Source organism: Bos indicus x Bos taurus, chromosome 17, assembly GCF_003369695.1.
Source record: "Bos indicus x Bos taurus breed Angus x Brahman F1 hybrid chromosome 17, Bos_hybrid_MaternalHap_v2.0, whole genome shotgun sequence".
Classification (NCBI taxonomy): domain Eukaryota; kingdom Metazoa; phylum Chordata; class Mammalia; order Artiodactyla; family Bovidae; genus Bos; species Bos indicus x Bos taurus.
Window position 1 is genome coordinate 25,050,388 of NC_040092.1, and position 17,052 is coordinate 25,067,439.

General features: G+C 38.8%; 1 protein-coding gene and 1 non-coding gene across 2 annotated transcripts in view; one reads left to right on the plus strand and one right to left on the minus strand.

The window, feature by feature from the left end:
• Positions 1 to 17,052, minus strand: part of TMEM132D (transmembrane protein 132D) — an 895,992-nt gene that overhangs the window by 346,412 nt on the left and 532,528 nt on the right. The window lies entirely within an intron of this gene.
• TRNAD-AUC lies at positions 16,607 to 16,679 on the plus strand. Its single transcript has one exon. It is a non-coding gene; the product is annotated as a tRNA-Asp (tRNA).

Here is a 17,052-nt window from a genome sequence, read left to right on the forward strand (position 1 = left end):
AGTAAGTAAACCTTATGACTTTTAAACGAATTTTTATTTATTTTGCTTTACTTGGTCTTCATTGCTGCATGTGGGCTTTTCCTAGTTGCGGCGAGCAAGGGCTACTCATCATTGCAGTGCATGACTTCTTATTGCAGAGCACAGGCTCTAGGCGCATGGGCTTCAGTAGCTGTGGCTCTCAGGCTTAGTTACTCTGCAACATGTGGGATCTTCCCAGACCAGGGATTGAACCTGTGTCCCCTGCATTGGCAGGCAGATTCTTAACCACTGGCCCACCAGGGAAGTCTTGTAATGACTTTTTAAGTACAGAGACGGATAGACATTCAGAGAGAAATCCACTTTTATTTAAAGGAAGCATTATGTCTGTATGTCTCTGCTCCAACTTACCTATGTCTTTCTTGGGAAAAAAGAATGTGTAAGATGGTATGGGGAACACATGTATACCTGTGGTGGATTCATTTTGATATTTGGCAAAACTAATACAATTATGTAAAGTTTAAAAATAAAATAAAATAAAAAGAAAATAGAAGTGAATTAAGATAGAAAGTCTGTCTGTCTGATACACACACATACACAGACACGTTTTCTTGAACACAGGTTCAGAAGAAGACAAGCAAAGCAATATGAATATTTTACTGGATTCTCTTGGAGAAAACATAAACATTTTCTGTGTCTTTAATCATTTCTGTTCCAGTGACAAAAACACCACGGGAGAAAATTTTTCATCCTGTGGATGCTGAGAACCTAGTGGGTGAACCACCTGTAGGAAATGTGAATAACAGTGTTCAGCAGTTCAGGAGATTATTTTGCCAGCAATGTTCTGACATTTCTGTATATTGTTCCAACTTCTGTAAGATAAACAGAAGCATTTCTTTACACATAGAGTGTGAAAGCACTGGGTACCTATCAATAGTAAATACCCATATTTGAACACTACGTTATTTCATATTTATATGCCACAGAACTCCGACAGTAGAACTTAATAATGCATATAAAATAGTAAACATCATTCACTCACTTTGATACAAGCACAGAAACACAACCGAAATGCTTGAATGGCCCAGAAAGTCAAGCATGTTTATAAATGGATAGAAAAAAACAACAAAAAAACAAAAACTAGAGGAATGTAAAATCTGCCAACCTCAGTAATACTCTGGGAAGTGGACATGCTTTTAGAATAAGTCTTTGGCTTTCAAAAATATTTAATTTATTTATTTTTGGTTGTGCTAGGTCTTTGTTGCTGCCGATGAACCTTCTCTAGTTGCAGTGAGCAGAAGGTACTTTAGTTGTGTGTGGGCTTCTCATTGCGGTGGCTTCTCTTGTTGCAAAGCATGGGCTCTCGAGCTTGGTAGTTGCAGCGTGTGGCTCGGCTGTTCAGAGGGATGTAGGATCTTCCCAGACCAGGGATCAAATCCACATCCCCTGCGTTGGCAGATAGAGTCTCCACCACTGGACCACAAGGGAAGTCCCAAATCTTTGAGTTTTTTTATACATTTTTATTAAAAACATTTTTATAATGAACATACATATAAGAAAAATCATAATCATCACAAGAAATACAGCTATTTCCACTTGGAGAAAAAATATAGAGGTTTCTAGCACTAAAAATGTGGCCAGTGTGACTGAAATCACTTAAAATTTTAATTTAAATAGCCACAGGGGTCCAGTGGTGTCCATAATGGACAGTGTGAGTTCACTTCCATGGAACAATAGTAAGAAGCAAGAAAATAAAGTCTATATGGATTTAAAATACCTGGTTTATTTATATTTATATTATTATATATTCTCCTAAGAGAATACCATGGACAAAGGAGCTTGGCGGGCTGCAGTCTGTAGCATCGCAGATCCTACATGACTGCGCAACTGAGCACACACACAAGACTGGTCCTAAGGATGACTGTGGAATGAACAATGCTGATGCCTAAGGCACCCTCAAGCAAGCAGGCAGGCTCCTATATTCTTTCATTTACCTCCCAAGTCCTAATTGACAGGTTCTTACACTTTCTTTTTGCAAGTTCTCCCAATCCATCTCCCAATTCCTCTTTGCAGATGGAGCTCACAAAACAGGTGTTACTATGGCAAACTACTGTTGATATCATTAGCAGGAGCAGGGGGCAATGAATGAGGGCATTGCAGTGGTACCCGAGTGGTTCAAATGCAGGCAGAGATCACCTTTCAGGGGTAAATTCCACACATCTTTCCCTATGACAAACAACCTTGCAAGATGCATATCCATCTTTTCATGTATTAATATTTGACACTGTCCATTGAAGAGAGATCTCTTGACCTGGCATTGCTGGTCAAACAGCACATGCCTGTCTAATCATTGGGATATCATAAAATTCCCTCTCTTAGGAGTTGTGGCATTTTTAATTCATCTGCTCACTTCCTCACGGCTATGCCAAAAGAGGATGCTATGAAACATTCGATTTTTTTTAAATTAATTTGGGGGTGGGGGTTGAGATGTGGTATCTCAAAACACTTTTAATTTACATCTCCTTGTATATGAGCAACAGTGAGCATATTTGATATATTGAATGACCATGTGCTTTTACTTTCTGCAAACTGTTTATACCTCTGAACATTTCCCTTTAGGGCAAGTGACCTTTTTTCTCTCTGGTTTTAAAAGTTCTTCATAGGTATATGGTTAGGTCTGTCTTAAAATTTATAGATATTTTCTGAAGTTTGTTATGTTTGCCTTCTGGTGAATTTTCCCCCATTCATAGCTTTGTTTATGTCATCCTATTTGTCTATCTTTTTTCTCTCTGAATTTTGGGTCCTAGGAGGGTTTTTTTTTTTTTCTCAGATTATGGAGGAATTTCAGATTATGGAGGAATTCATCCATATTATCTACTAGTATTTGCATTTATTGCTTCAGTGTGTTTTGTTTTTACATTTACATCTCTGATTCATGTGTTATTTACCCTGGTATGATATGCACAGAGCAGCATATCATGTCATTTTCACAAGGTGTATTCAGCTATTCCTATACCTCTTATTAAAAAGTTCATCTTTTCTCCACTGATTTGTAATGCTTTCTCATAATAAATCTCAGTATGATAAATTTTTTCTACTATGACCTATGGATTTATCTCACTACCCATGTAACAATACTACAAAGACCAATACCATGATCCTGCTTTAATTATACAAGATTTCTGATGTGCTTTTTAATTTTTTTAATATTTATTCATCTATTTGGCTGTGGCAGGTCTTAGTTGCAGCATGCAAACTCTTAGCTGTGGCATGTGGGATCTAGTTCCCTGACTAGAGACTGAACTCAGGTCCCCTGGGTTGGAAGCATGGAGTCAGCTACTGGACCACCAGGGAAGTCCCATCTCATATGTTATAAGATTAGGTAGGCTTCCCTGGTGGCTCAGATGGGAAAGAATCCACCTTCAATGCAGGAGACCTGGGTTTGACCTCCAAGTTGGGAAGATCCCCTGGAGGAGGGCATGGCAACCCACTCCACTATTCTAGCCTGGAGAATCCCCATGGACAGAGGAGCCCGGTGGGCTACAGTCCACGGGGTCGCAAGAGTCGGACATGATTGAGTGACTAAGCACAGCACAGCACAGGTATACTGCACCGTGTTTTTCTTGTTCAATATATTCATGAATCTTCTTGTTCATTTAGTTTTCTAAATGAACTTTTAAAGCAACCTGTATAGCTCCAGAAAAAAAATACGATAGTAATTTTATTAAAGATCACTGAGTTTATTATTTTCAGGAAAACTACCTTCATGATGTAAAGACTTCCTATTCAACGACATGGTATATCTTTCTATTTTGAAATAGGGTTTTCATTTTTCTTTTGAACTTTAAAGAAGGTTTTATAATTTCCTACATTTTGGTTTTGAATTTTTTTTCTAAGTTTGTGCTTCAGCACTTTATGTAATTTTTGCTATTACAAGAGCAGTCTTGTTAATAAAAATAAAAAAGTTAAGTCTTTGTTGTCTGCATATAGAATGCCTATGAGTTTTGTGCTGATTTTTATAAATCCATTATTTCATTAGTTTGTCTTACTATTTTTCTCAGTTTTCCCATTGATTCCTTGGAATTTTCTGGATATATAACTATATCATCTGCAAAGAGAGATGCTTTCATGTCTCCTTTTCCAATTCTTATGCCTCTAATTGCTTTCATTTGTCTAGTTAATGGAGTAATATCACCAAAAAATGTTAAAAGTTTGGGAAGAGCACAGACATCTTTATTTTGTTCCTGGTTTTAGTGAATGCCTGTGCTTTGGTTAATGGCCGTAACACTAGCTTTCTGCTAGACTTGATATTTTTGAGTCCTAAGCTCTCTCTGAGGTTCTGTGGGGACACACAGCCCTTTAGCTGTTCATCCCTACACCTGGGGCCACACTGCCCCCAGCCCCCTCCAACCACACAGATCCCCACATTTCCTCTTCCCAGTCCCCCATATCTCATCTTTCTCTGTTCTGTGTTCATAGCTTTTTCTTTTCTTTTCTATATTTTATATGGTACCTTGGCAGGGAAGGATATAATATGTGTGTATAAAACTGAAAGTTGTGCAGTCGTGTCCAACTCTTTGCGACCCCATAGACTATACAGTCCATGGAATTCTTTAGGCCAGAATACTGGAGTGGGTAGCTGTACCCTTCTCCAGGAGATCTTCCCAACCCAGGGACTGAACTCAGGTCTCACACATTGCAGGCAGATTCTTTACCAGCTGAGCCACAAGGGAAGCCCAAGAATACTGGAGTGGGTAACCTATCCCTTCTCCAGCAGATCTTCATGACCCAGGAATCAAACAGAGTTCTCCTGCATTGCAGGTGGATTCTTTACCAACTGAGCTACTATGGAAGCCCATGTATGTTTAAGCTTCACCTTAAACTAGATTTACCAAAGGAGAAGTTGACTGAAATGTGGTACTCCCGTCAACCACCTTTTTTGTTGTTGCTGTTCATTTGCTTTGAAAATTAGTTTCTTATCAACAGTCTGCATTGGAACAATTAGCCAAAATGTCAGAAAATCTCATTTGAAAGACAGTCTATATATATAATATCAATATTTATTTTTCAATGTATTTATATTTAAAATATAAGTGTATTTAATAAACATATATTATATACCGTATATAATAATACATATTATATGTCATATATACAACATATGACATATATATAATGTGTATATATGGCAGACAAATTCTATGGTAAATGCTACAAAATAGAGGTTTTAGACGGTGAGCTAAAATTTACAAAAATACTCATTGCTTTTGAAGAGTCTAAAGTCTATTTTTTAGAAAATAAAATATGACTGAGCTCTCTCTCTGAAGCAGGAGCAGTTTGAATAAACTGACTTGTTTACTCAGGAACCCTGTGTGGATGACATTGCTAGTCGTCTATCCAAAATCCATTTCCCTTTTTCTCTTATTATAAGAGCCTCGATTTTGCTTGAGTTGGCAGTGATCTTAGCTTTGATAAACACAAACAACGACTCCCCTTGCCTTCAGGGTGGCCAGGGCACAGTTCTGCCAGGCATTTAGGAAGCAGAAGTCTGCTGGGGATTCTGAAAACACTTAGCTTTCCTGCTCTATGTGTCACTCCTGCCTCATTCTTCCTTCACAGAAGGAAGGAGGGGAAGAGCTGTCTGAAAACCAACAGGGAGAAAGCCATACTTTGGGGACAGGATAGTGGAAAGATGGTGCCAACCTGGGACATCGAACGCATCAGTCCTGGACCATCTTCCTCTGGGCTAATTTTCTTCATGAGAAAACTGTAATCCTCTATTGGGTTAAAAAGGTTAAACTACAGTAGTCCAGTTTCAGCCACACAGATTCAAACAATATCTAGTGAAGGCAGATTTCTGTACATTTAATATCATTAGTTTGAGATAGAAAATTCCTCTAGAAAGTAAGCTATGCTATTTCCTACAGTTTGGGCATCAAACCCATTTGGGAGGATGGGGTGATTTTTGTACCCTAAGAAATACAGGCGATATTAGAAAACATTAGATAAATCCGCTTTCCAGCAAGCACCATTCTAGAACCTTTAGTCTTTGGAAGATGGTAATACATCCTCAAGGTTTCAAGTTCCACAAATATTTATTGCACACCAAGTACTTCGCTGAGTGCAACATGAATAGGAAACTCTTATTTTGACCTTGGAGAGATTACACTTTATCTATTCTAGGAGACAGACAATCAAACAATATGGCAAATACTGTAATAGAGGTTTTGGACAGTGATCTATTGAAATACAAACAAGGAGTAATTATTCTTTCCATGAAGTCATATGAATTAAGTATTAAAAACATCTTAGCTGGCTGTGAATGAACAATGTCTTACACCCAATAAGCCCTTACAAAATATTTTCTAAGCAGAATTACAGCATTTCACTATGCCTCCAGTGAGAACACAATCCACACACGCCTTTGAGTGTCCTAGCCCTGTGATGCTGTATTATAAAGAATCAAAATTAAGTCACTGAACTTCCCTGGTGGCTCAGACGGTAAAGAATCTGCCTGCAATGCAGGAGACCCCGGATGAATCCCTGGGTTTGGAAGATCCCTGGAGGAGGGCATGGCAACCCACTTCAATATTCTTGACTTGGAGAATCCCATGAACAGTGGAGCCCGGTGGCCACAGTCCACAGGGTTGCACAGACTTGGACACGATAGATGAAACTTAGCACAACATGGTGTTAAATACTGGCCCTCAAATAGTCGTGTCTACAGACTTTATGATGATGTCCAAGTGATATGCATTTAATAGAAACTGTACTTTGAGTTTTGAATTGTGACCTTATCCCAGCCTGGTGATACGTGATTCAATCCTCCCTCGAGATTCTGGATAGTGGCAGCTACATCTCACATCAGCCACATCATGACCAGGGTAAACAACTGATACACTTACAACCATCCTTGACCAGACAACCATTCTGTTTTTCACTTTCACTACAGTATTTAATAAATTACATGAGACATTCAACACTTTACGATAAAATAGGTTCCGTGACAGGTGATTTTGCCCAACTGCAGGCTAACGTATGTATTCTGAGCAGGGCAAGGCTAAGTTACGATGTTCAGGAGTTTAGATGTATTAAATGCATTTTTGACTTACAATATTTTCAACTTAAGATGGGTTATATGAAGACATATTGAGACATAATCTTATTGTAAATCAGGGAAGATCTGTACTTGGAACCTGAGAATGTGATCTTAAGTAGGGTCTTTGCAGATGTAATTAGTTAAGATGAGGTCATAATGTATTAGGGCCCTAAACTCAACAGCTGGTGTCCCTAAATCCAATGGTTGGTCGCAGAAGCAGATAAAAAAGCCATGTAAAGGTCCAGTGGTGAAGAAAGTGTCTGCAATGAAGGTGACACAGGTGCGATCACTGGTCTGGGAAGATCTCACATGCCCCACAGCACAAAGCCCACACGCTATAACTACCGAAGCCCACATGCCTAGAGCTCTGGAGCCACAGCGAGAGAAGTCACCACAATGAGAATCCCAAGAGTTGCCCCTGCTCACTACAACTGGAGAAAAGCCTACAGCAACGAAGACCCATCACAGCCATAAATAAATATACATAAATAAAATAATTTTAAAATAGTCATGTAAAGACGCAGGGGCAGATACACACTCAGGGAGAAGGTCATGTGATGATGGAGGAGGAAATTAGAGGGATGTGCTACAATCGAGGAACACCAAGGATTCCTGACAATACCAGAAGCTTGAAGGAAACAGGGAAAAGTCCTACCCTGGAGGTTTCAGAAGGAGCAGAGCCCTGCCAACACCTTGACTCCAGATTTCTAGTCCATGGAACTGTGAGAGGATGAATTTCCATTATCTGAAGCCACCTAGTTTGTGGTGCCTTATTCCTGAAAATTAGGTGCAGGAAATGAATCCACCATCTTTCTTGTATTTTCCTTGGGGAGCCACCATTTCCCAGCTTCACTCCCAGGTTCAGGAGGTGCTAATGTCACATCCCCAAGTTTCCATGGTGTAGGATGTAGACCTGGCCAATCAGTCTTGGCTGTGATGGGGTCGCAGGGAGGAGGGATATGACCCAGTTTTGGCCAAAGAGAGAGGACTGAATTCCAGAAATTCCATGGAAACTCCTGAAGCATTTCTATTATCCTTGGATGCTCTGGGATAAAGATTTAAGTTCAGGTGCAGCAGCAAGTATTTTGCCACCATGAGGGAGACAGGCACTGACAGAAGACATGTGTGGAGCTTAAAGACAAAGGCTTCCACAGAAGTAATATGGCAAAGAAGATAGAAACCCTGACCCTGGTGATGTCATTCAGGGGAATTAATGAAGCTTTGCCTCAAACCGGAACCACCACTCTACTTTGCAGTGACGTGAGCTAATGTTATAACCAAGAAAATCCTAAATAAGTAAATAAATAGTATATATATATATATATATATATATACACACAGTATACATATACACTATATATATGTATATATGTATATTCATATTATATATATATATAATATATATATAAGCTATACTACACTATGTTTTCTTCACTGCATCCACAGTTAAACCCTATCACATAAGAATATAAAATGCCAAGTCCACAGTCTTTCACTTCACAGGTAGCAAGTAGCCGCTAGATTTTATTTAGTCATATATTTTTTTAAAATGTAAATGTATATTGTATGACATCACTTACTTGCAAAATCTAAAAAGAAATTATACACATGGACTTATTTACAAAACAGAAAGAGACTCAGACTTAGAGAACAAACTTATGGTTACCAGGGGGCAAGGGTGGTTGGTAGGGGAGGGATAATTAGGGAGTTGGGATGGACATGTACAAACTGCTATATTTAAAGTGAATAACCAACCAGGACCTACTGTACAGCACAGGGAACTCTGTTCAATATTCTGTAACAACCTAAATGGGAAAATAATTTAAAAAACAATCTATACATGTATATGCATAGCTGAATCACTTTGCTGTACACCTGAAATTATCACAGTGTTGTTTATCAATTACACTCCAATATAAAATACGTTAAAAAAAATGACCTGAATGGGAAGGAAGTCCAAAAAAGAGGGAATATATGTGTATACGGCTGATTCACTTTGTGGTACAGTAGAAACTAACATAACATTGTAAAGCAACTATACTCCAATAAAAATTAATTTTAAAAAACTGTCAATCATCGCCACACACATCCTGCCGCTGACAGTTCCAAATCATGCCTAAGAAAGCAGAGTAAAGTTTCCTGTGCACAGCATCATGGCAGAACCGTCCAATAAATGAGGAAAACAGCAGGGGAAAAATGCGAGCCAACAGGACAGCCAGGAAAACCAAAAGCAAATCTATTTCTTTTGCTAGACTGTTTATGTACTTTCTCACTAAGCTCAGGTCCTGCAGGAAGTCACAAAGGCAGATAATCATCCCTGCTGCCAAGAAGCTGCCAGTACAACCAACAACATAGTGAAGGATAAAGGCCCCCCATCACCCCAGTAGACACGCTCGTTTCTGCCTCCCTCCAAAATCTATCTCCAACTAAACCAACACAGAGTAGGTGCAGCCTCCAATATTTTTTGAGTACTGACATAGGATACCCAGTATAAACCTACTAATTGGTGAAAGATTCCAGGAACATTTTTATATTTCCATATTTAAGCATTACATATGGTGTCTGATGTGGAGTTTTGGTATCTAGTCTTCATATAGTTAAAAAAAATTCTCATCCATTCCTACAACTTGAGCTTATTGTGTATTTTAAAAATCTTTGAGACATTTTCTTCAGATGTTTATAAGACATCAAGATGATCACATGTTTCTTTATTTATTCTACTGATCAATGATTTTAACCAGTTTCTCATGTAGGGGAGATTTTGCCACCCAGGGAATATCTGGCAATTTCTGGACATATTTTTGATTGTCATATATGATGGAGGTTACTATGATATCTAGGTAGTAAAGACCAGTGAAAAAGTGAAAGTGTTAGTCATTCAGTCATGTCTGACTCTTTGTGACCCCATGGACTATATATAGCCCAGCTCCTCTGTCCATGGGATTCTCCAGGCAAGAATACTGGAGTGGGTTGCCATGACCTTCTCCAGGGGATCTTCCCAACCCAGGGATCAAACCCATGTCTACTGAATTGCAGGCAGATTCTTTACCATCTGAGCCACCTGGAAAGCCCAGTGGAGGCCAGAGATACTGCTAAACACCCCTCAGTGTCCAGGACAACACCCCCTGGACCCCTGAACAAAGAATCCTCTCCTTAAAATGCAATAATGCAGAGACACTGGAGAAACTCCTAAAGCTGATTCCCTGATGTTCTAATGTTGAATACCTACTGAATTGTATTCCAACACAATCTCTACTTGGTCATATTTTTAATACACTGTTGGATTTGATTTACTAATGTTTTAGGTAAGATTTTGGCCCCTATGCTCCCAAATGAGTTGACCCTTATTTTTCTTTGTTTTTCAACTATTGTCAAATTTTGTCATCAGGGTAAAGCTAGATTCATATAATGGGAATCTTTTCTCTCATGAAACTGATTATGCTCAATTAACATACAGTACAGTTTCTTCTTACTGTGCACACTTTTGTGAGTTTCGACAAGAGTATAGTTTTATGACCATCACCACAGTAAAGATACAGAAGAGTTCCATCGGTGTCACCCCCACCCCAAAACGATTTCCTTGTCCTGCTTCTTCAGGTCAAATCCTCCCCTAACTACTTTCATTTTTCTGTTTTTTTTTTCCTTTCTTCCCTCTCTCCCGCCCTCCCTCCCTTCCTTCCTTCTTCATATTTTTAATTTTCAAATTAATTCATGCTCATTCAATTAATCAAATCATATAGCAATTTAAATAATGCTTTTCTACTTTTCTCTTATTCTCACCCCTTACTGGCATTAATCCTAGTGTTTAAGAGAATATTTACATATTTGGGGATCATGAACTGTCATATAAAATAGACAACAATTCACATCCATATAACTGTTTAACTTTGGTTGGTGAAGGCACCATCAACAAAAGCAAAAGAGAGATACATGGTAGCTGTATCATTGAACGGAAATGTCACCATCTTGACACAGGACAAGGACACTTAAAGATAATAAGGTGCCCTTGTTATAAGACAAACAACAAGAAACAAAACCCTTAGCATATATGTACCACAATTTCTTTATCCATTCATCTGTCAGTGCACGTCTAGGTTGCTTCCATGTTCTAGCTATTGTAAATAGTGCTGCAATGAACAATGGGATACATGTGTCTTTTTCTATTTTGGTTTCCTCAGGGTATATGCCTAAGAGTGGAATTGCTGGATCACATGGTGGCTTTATTCCTAGTTTTTTGGGAATTTTCTGTATGGCTCAGAAAACTCAAACAGGGGCTCTGTATCAACCTAGAGGGGTGAGATGAGGAGGGAGATGGGAGGCAGGTTCAAAAGGGAAGGGATATATGTGTTCCTATGGCTGATTCATGTTAAGGTTTGACAGAAAACAACAAAATTTTATAAAGTAATTATCCTTCAATAAAAAATAAATTAATTTAAAAAACCCAAAACCTTAGCATAGGGCATCAACAGGCACATCCCCAAAGAGAAGCTGCCAGAGGCCAGAAAACATCTGGAAAACGCTCTTCCTTATGAGCAGTCAAGACAAAATAGAACCACAAAGATTACACAGTTCCCCATCAGATTAGGAAAAAATGAGCTAACATCTAAGTCCAGGGAGCTTGTTGCTAAATAAGAACTTTCACAAACGTTGTCAGACAAATGAAATGCTTTGGCGTTCTGAAAATTAATTTGGCCTTGCTTATTATCCTAAAGAATTAAATATTCTTTGACCCATAAATCTCAATTGGGATTTTATCTTCAGTAGTAAATTCCCAGTACATAAGGATGTGTGCAGAATTATTCACACTGACAAAATATTGGGAAGAGACTTACCTGTCAGTAGGTGAATGGCTGAATCAATTATAGTAAAACTTTCCTTTTGATTATCATGCAGATTTTTTTTAAAAGAAATAAGTAATTCGGTATATACTGATGTGGAAGAAGAATACACAGAATATACCTTTAAGCCAAAATATGTTAATCTTTTATGAAAAACTATGCATATATACAAACATTCATTCAGATAGTATAGCTGACATTTCAGGCTTCCCTGGTGGCTCAGTGGTAAAGAATCCACCTGTCAATGCGGGAGACGTGGGTTTGATCCCTGGGTCAGGAAGATCCCCTGGAGAAGGAAATGGCAACCCATTCTAGTATTCTCGCCTGGAAAATCCCATGGACAGAAGAGTCTGGTCGGCTATAGTCAATGGGGTCACAAAGAGTCAGACATGACTAAAGTGACTTAGCACAGCTGACATTTTAACTGAAATCATATTATTTGATAGTTTCCTTTCTTTGTTTTACCTCTCCTGCACAGAAACATGAAAAAGCGTTCTGCAGATTATGGCATTCCCGTTGAGCTATTTCAAATCCTGAAAGATGATGCTGTGAAAGTGCTGCACTCAATGTGCCAGCAAATCTGGAAAACTCAGCAGGGGCCACAGGGAAAAGGTCAGTTTTCATTCCAATCCCAAAGAAAGGCAATGCCAAACAATGCTCAAACTACTGCACAATTGCACTCATCTCACACGCTAGTAAAGTAATGCTCAAAATTCTCCAAGCCAGGCTTCAGGAATATGTGAACTGTGAATTTTCAGATGTTCAAGCTGGTTTTAGAAAAGGCAGAGGAACCAGAGGCCAAATTGCCAACATCCGCTGGATCATGGAAAAAGCAAGAGAGTTCCAGAAAAACATCTATTTCTGCTTTATTGACTATGCCAAAGCCTTTGACAGTGTGGATCACAATCAACTGTGGAAAATTCTGAAAGAGATGGGAATACCAGACTACCTGACCTGCCTCTTGAGAAATTTGTATGCAGGTCAGGAAGCAACAGTTAGAACTGGACATGGAACAACAGACTGGTTCCAAATAGGAAAAGGAGTACATCAAGGCTGTATATTGTCACCCTGCCTATTTAACTATTTAACTCTCAGAGTACATCATGAGAAACACTGGGCTGGAAGAAGCACAAGCTGGAATCCAGATTGCCGGGAGAAATATCAATAACCTCAGATATGCAGATGACACCACCCTTATGGCAGAAAGTGAAGAAGAACTAAAGAGCTTCTTGATGAAGGTGAAAGAGGAGAGTGAAAAAGTTGGCTTAAAGCTCAACATGCAGAAAACGAAGATCATGGCATCTGGTCCCATCACTTCATGGGAAATAGACGGGGAAACAGTGGAAACAGTGTCAGACTTTATTTTTTGGGGCTCCAAAATCACTGCAGATGGTGACTGCAGCCATGAAATTAAAAGACGCTTACTCCTTGGAAGAAAAGTTATGACCAACCTAGATAGCACATTGAAAAGCAGAGACATTACTTTGTCAACAAAGGTCTGTCTAGTCAAGGCTATGGTTTTTCCAGTGGTCATGTATGGATGTGAGAGTTGGACTGTGAAGAAAGCTGAGCACCAAAGAATTGATGCTTTTGAACTGTGGTGTTGGAGAAGACTCTTGAGAGTCCCTTGGACTGCGAGGAGATCCAACCAGTCCATTCTAAAGGAAATCAGTCCTGGGTGTTCATTGGAAGGACTGAGGCTGAAGCTGAAACTCCAATACTTTGGCCACCTCCTGTGAAGGGTTGACTCATTGGAAAAGACCCTGATGCTGGGAGGGATTTGGGGCAGGAGGAGAAGGGGACGACAGAGGAGGAGATGGCTGGATGGCATCACCGACTCAATGTACATGAGTCTGAGTGAATTCTGGGAGTTGGTGAAGGACAGGGAAGCCTGGCATGCTGCAGTCTGTGGGGTTGCAAAGAGTCGAACACAACTGAGCAACTGACCAACAACAACAAAACAATGGAAATAAGCCACAGTGGACTGACTTACATGACTGAGTGGGTTGCAAGTCTTTGCACTGGTAACAGTCACTGTCCCTGTCCTGTCTTGTCACAGAAAGCACACTCTCTTTCATGACATTTTGGTGACATTCTCATTAGGGGGCCTGATTCTTCCAGAGTTGGGCTAGCAAATAGATTGCATATCAAGAGCAAACTTGGGTGATTGGTAGTGGCAGTCTGAAGCTAGGTCAGGGCTTAATGGAAAAACATCATGATTAATTACCAAAGCCTTCCTTTCACCAGTGGAGGTGGGGACTGTTGAAGGAGAGTCTGAATGTTGACAATCTAGTTATAGATGATGTTTAAGACAGGTGTTCTGGGTGGTTCAGTGGTCAAGACTCTGCACTTCTACTGCATGGGGCACGGGTTTGATCCCTGGTCAGGGAACTAAGATCCCCACATGCTGTGGTATGGTCAGAAAGAACAAAACAAGATACAAAAGGGGAAAAAAAAGACAGGTGTTCTGTGATGGGAAACAGAAATCACAGTGTCCATTAGTCGAAAAAACTAATACCAGATACCTTCAGAAAGTCTCCGCACATAAATATTAATTTGTAATCTGTTGACTTGAAATAGAAAGATGTCACAAATTTTGATAAGGAAAGCCCACTACATCCTAATTTTTAAAACATATTTTTACAATCACAGCCATTTAGGGCACGAAATCCAATTCATTAAAGCCAAACAGATCATAAGTGTGAAATTCCTTCGATTTATAATAGCCTCATGGGTAAGTCTCCTGGCAGCTTTGCCTGATGAAATACTTGACATTTTTAGAAAATTACATACAAATTTTACAACCTTTAAAAAAAACTTTACAAAGATGTATTATTTTCTATGAGTATTATATCTGTTTGATACTAGTGACACTTGGATGATGATAATCAAGAAATTTAGAAGCATTTCTGTACACGGATGACTTACTTCCCAAAAAGTTACGTGTAAGTGCTTTCATTTGTGTTCAAGGTGAGTCTATGACAAAACTTTCTTAATAGGATTTCCACTCTTTTTACCATGAAGTTTCCCAATAATGTAGTTTTCTCTCAACATCATACCAACGATATAGGTGTTCAATATCGGGGCTGACTCTCTAATACAACATTCACAGTTTCTTGTACCCCATCACCCTTCCCTTTCCTCACCCTAATTTTGACTTAGCCAAGGCATGTCTACCTCTTATTTGATAATACTCTAGCCTTCAGAATTCTTCCTATTTCCATTGACTCTTAAAATACACAAAGAATTCTTCACCATGAAACAGCTTTGGGGTTTTAAAACATATGTATTGAAGTACATTTTAAATACTATTTAATACAACCATTGCTGGTGTATATTTCAATCACTGTAATTACATTTCCCAAATTGTGCGATCATCTAGACCATTTTGAGGGTATTTCCACCATCCTAGCAAGATCCCTCATGCTTATTTACGGTTAATCTCCATTTCTATCCTAAGCCCCTAGCAACCACTAATCTACCTTCTGTCTCTGTAACAGTTTGCCTTCTCTGGACATTTTTCATGTAAATGGAATCATGCAATATGTGGTCTTGCGTCTGCTGCTTTCACTTAGAATAATGGTTTTGAGGTTCAGCCCATGTTGCTATCTTTATCAACAGACCATTTCTTTTTATTGCTTACTGTTTCTTTGCATGAATATCACACATTGGGCTTCCCCATTCATAAGCTGATGGACATTTGTGCTGCTTCCAATTTTTTATCATTGTTAATAATGGTGCTGAAATCACTCGTGTGCAAGTCTTTGTGTGGACATAAAATTTCATTTCTTTTGCATACATATCTAGTATTGAAATTGCCAGGTCACGTGGTAAAGCTATGTTGAGCATTGTAAGACAAAGTTTTCCAAAGTTGCTGCACCTTCTTCCATTTCTACCAGCAAGGTAGGAGGCTTCCTGTTTGCCATATGCTTCTATTGTAGGTTTGTTTTTAAATTCCTACGTTTGTTTCATTATAAGGGAAATTTTTATATTGCAGCTGGTTTTATACTAATTGACATTATAAGATTAACATACATATGTCCCAACCTTCATAGCAGCTCTATTTACAATAGCCAAGATACAGAAGCAACCCAAGTGCCCCAAAACAGACAACTGGATTAAGAAGACGTGATATATACATGATATAATATTACTCAGTCATAAAAAGAACGAAGTAATACCATTTGCACAACATGGATGGACCTAGAGAATATTATGCTTAGTGAAATAAGTCATACAAAGACAAATACCATATATCATTTGTATGTGGACTCTAAAAAAATAATACAAATGAATATATATACACAAAACAGAAACAGACTTACAGATATAGAAGACAAACTTCTGGTTACCAAAGGGGAGAAGAAAGTGGGGAGGGACAAATTAGGAGTATGGAATTAACAGATTAAAAACTACTATGTATAAAATAGATAAGCAATAAAAGGATATGGTAGAGCACAAGGAATTATATCAAATATCTTATAAAAAACTTACAATGTTATCTAATCTGCAAAAAAAAAAAAAAAAAAAACTAAGCTAAATCACCATGCTGTACACGTGAAACTCATATAACATTTTAAATCAACTACAGTGCAATAAAAACATTAATCTCTTTTGAAAAACACTCTGGAAACACAACAACATGCAGATGACTAAACGAACACGGTGGTCAAGAAAAAGTGACCATGAGACTTCCCTGGTGGTCCAGTGGCTCGGACTCCACACTATCAATGCGGGGGGCCCAGGTTCGATCCCTGGTCAGGGAACTAGATCCCACATGCCACAACTAAGAGTTTGCATGCTGCAACGAAGACAGCGGATTCTGAGTGCCGCAACTATTAATAAGATCTGTGTAGTCAAATAAACACGTATTTAAGAAAAGTAAAATTGACCACACACACATATGCTGACAGAGCTTAATCACGCCCTTCTTTTTGAAGTAGAACTTTGTTCCTGTTTATACAGTCAAATAGAAGTGAGTCTCTGATACTGATGTGAGGTGGGCAGGATATGGTATTCATAGTTGCCATTCACCGAACATGTTTCAAGAACAGGAACCAACTGTGATCCTTTCCAGCTTTATCGAGTGTGGTTTAGAACAACCCAGTGAAGCAGCTTTGATTGTCTCTATCTATGCTC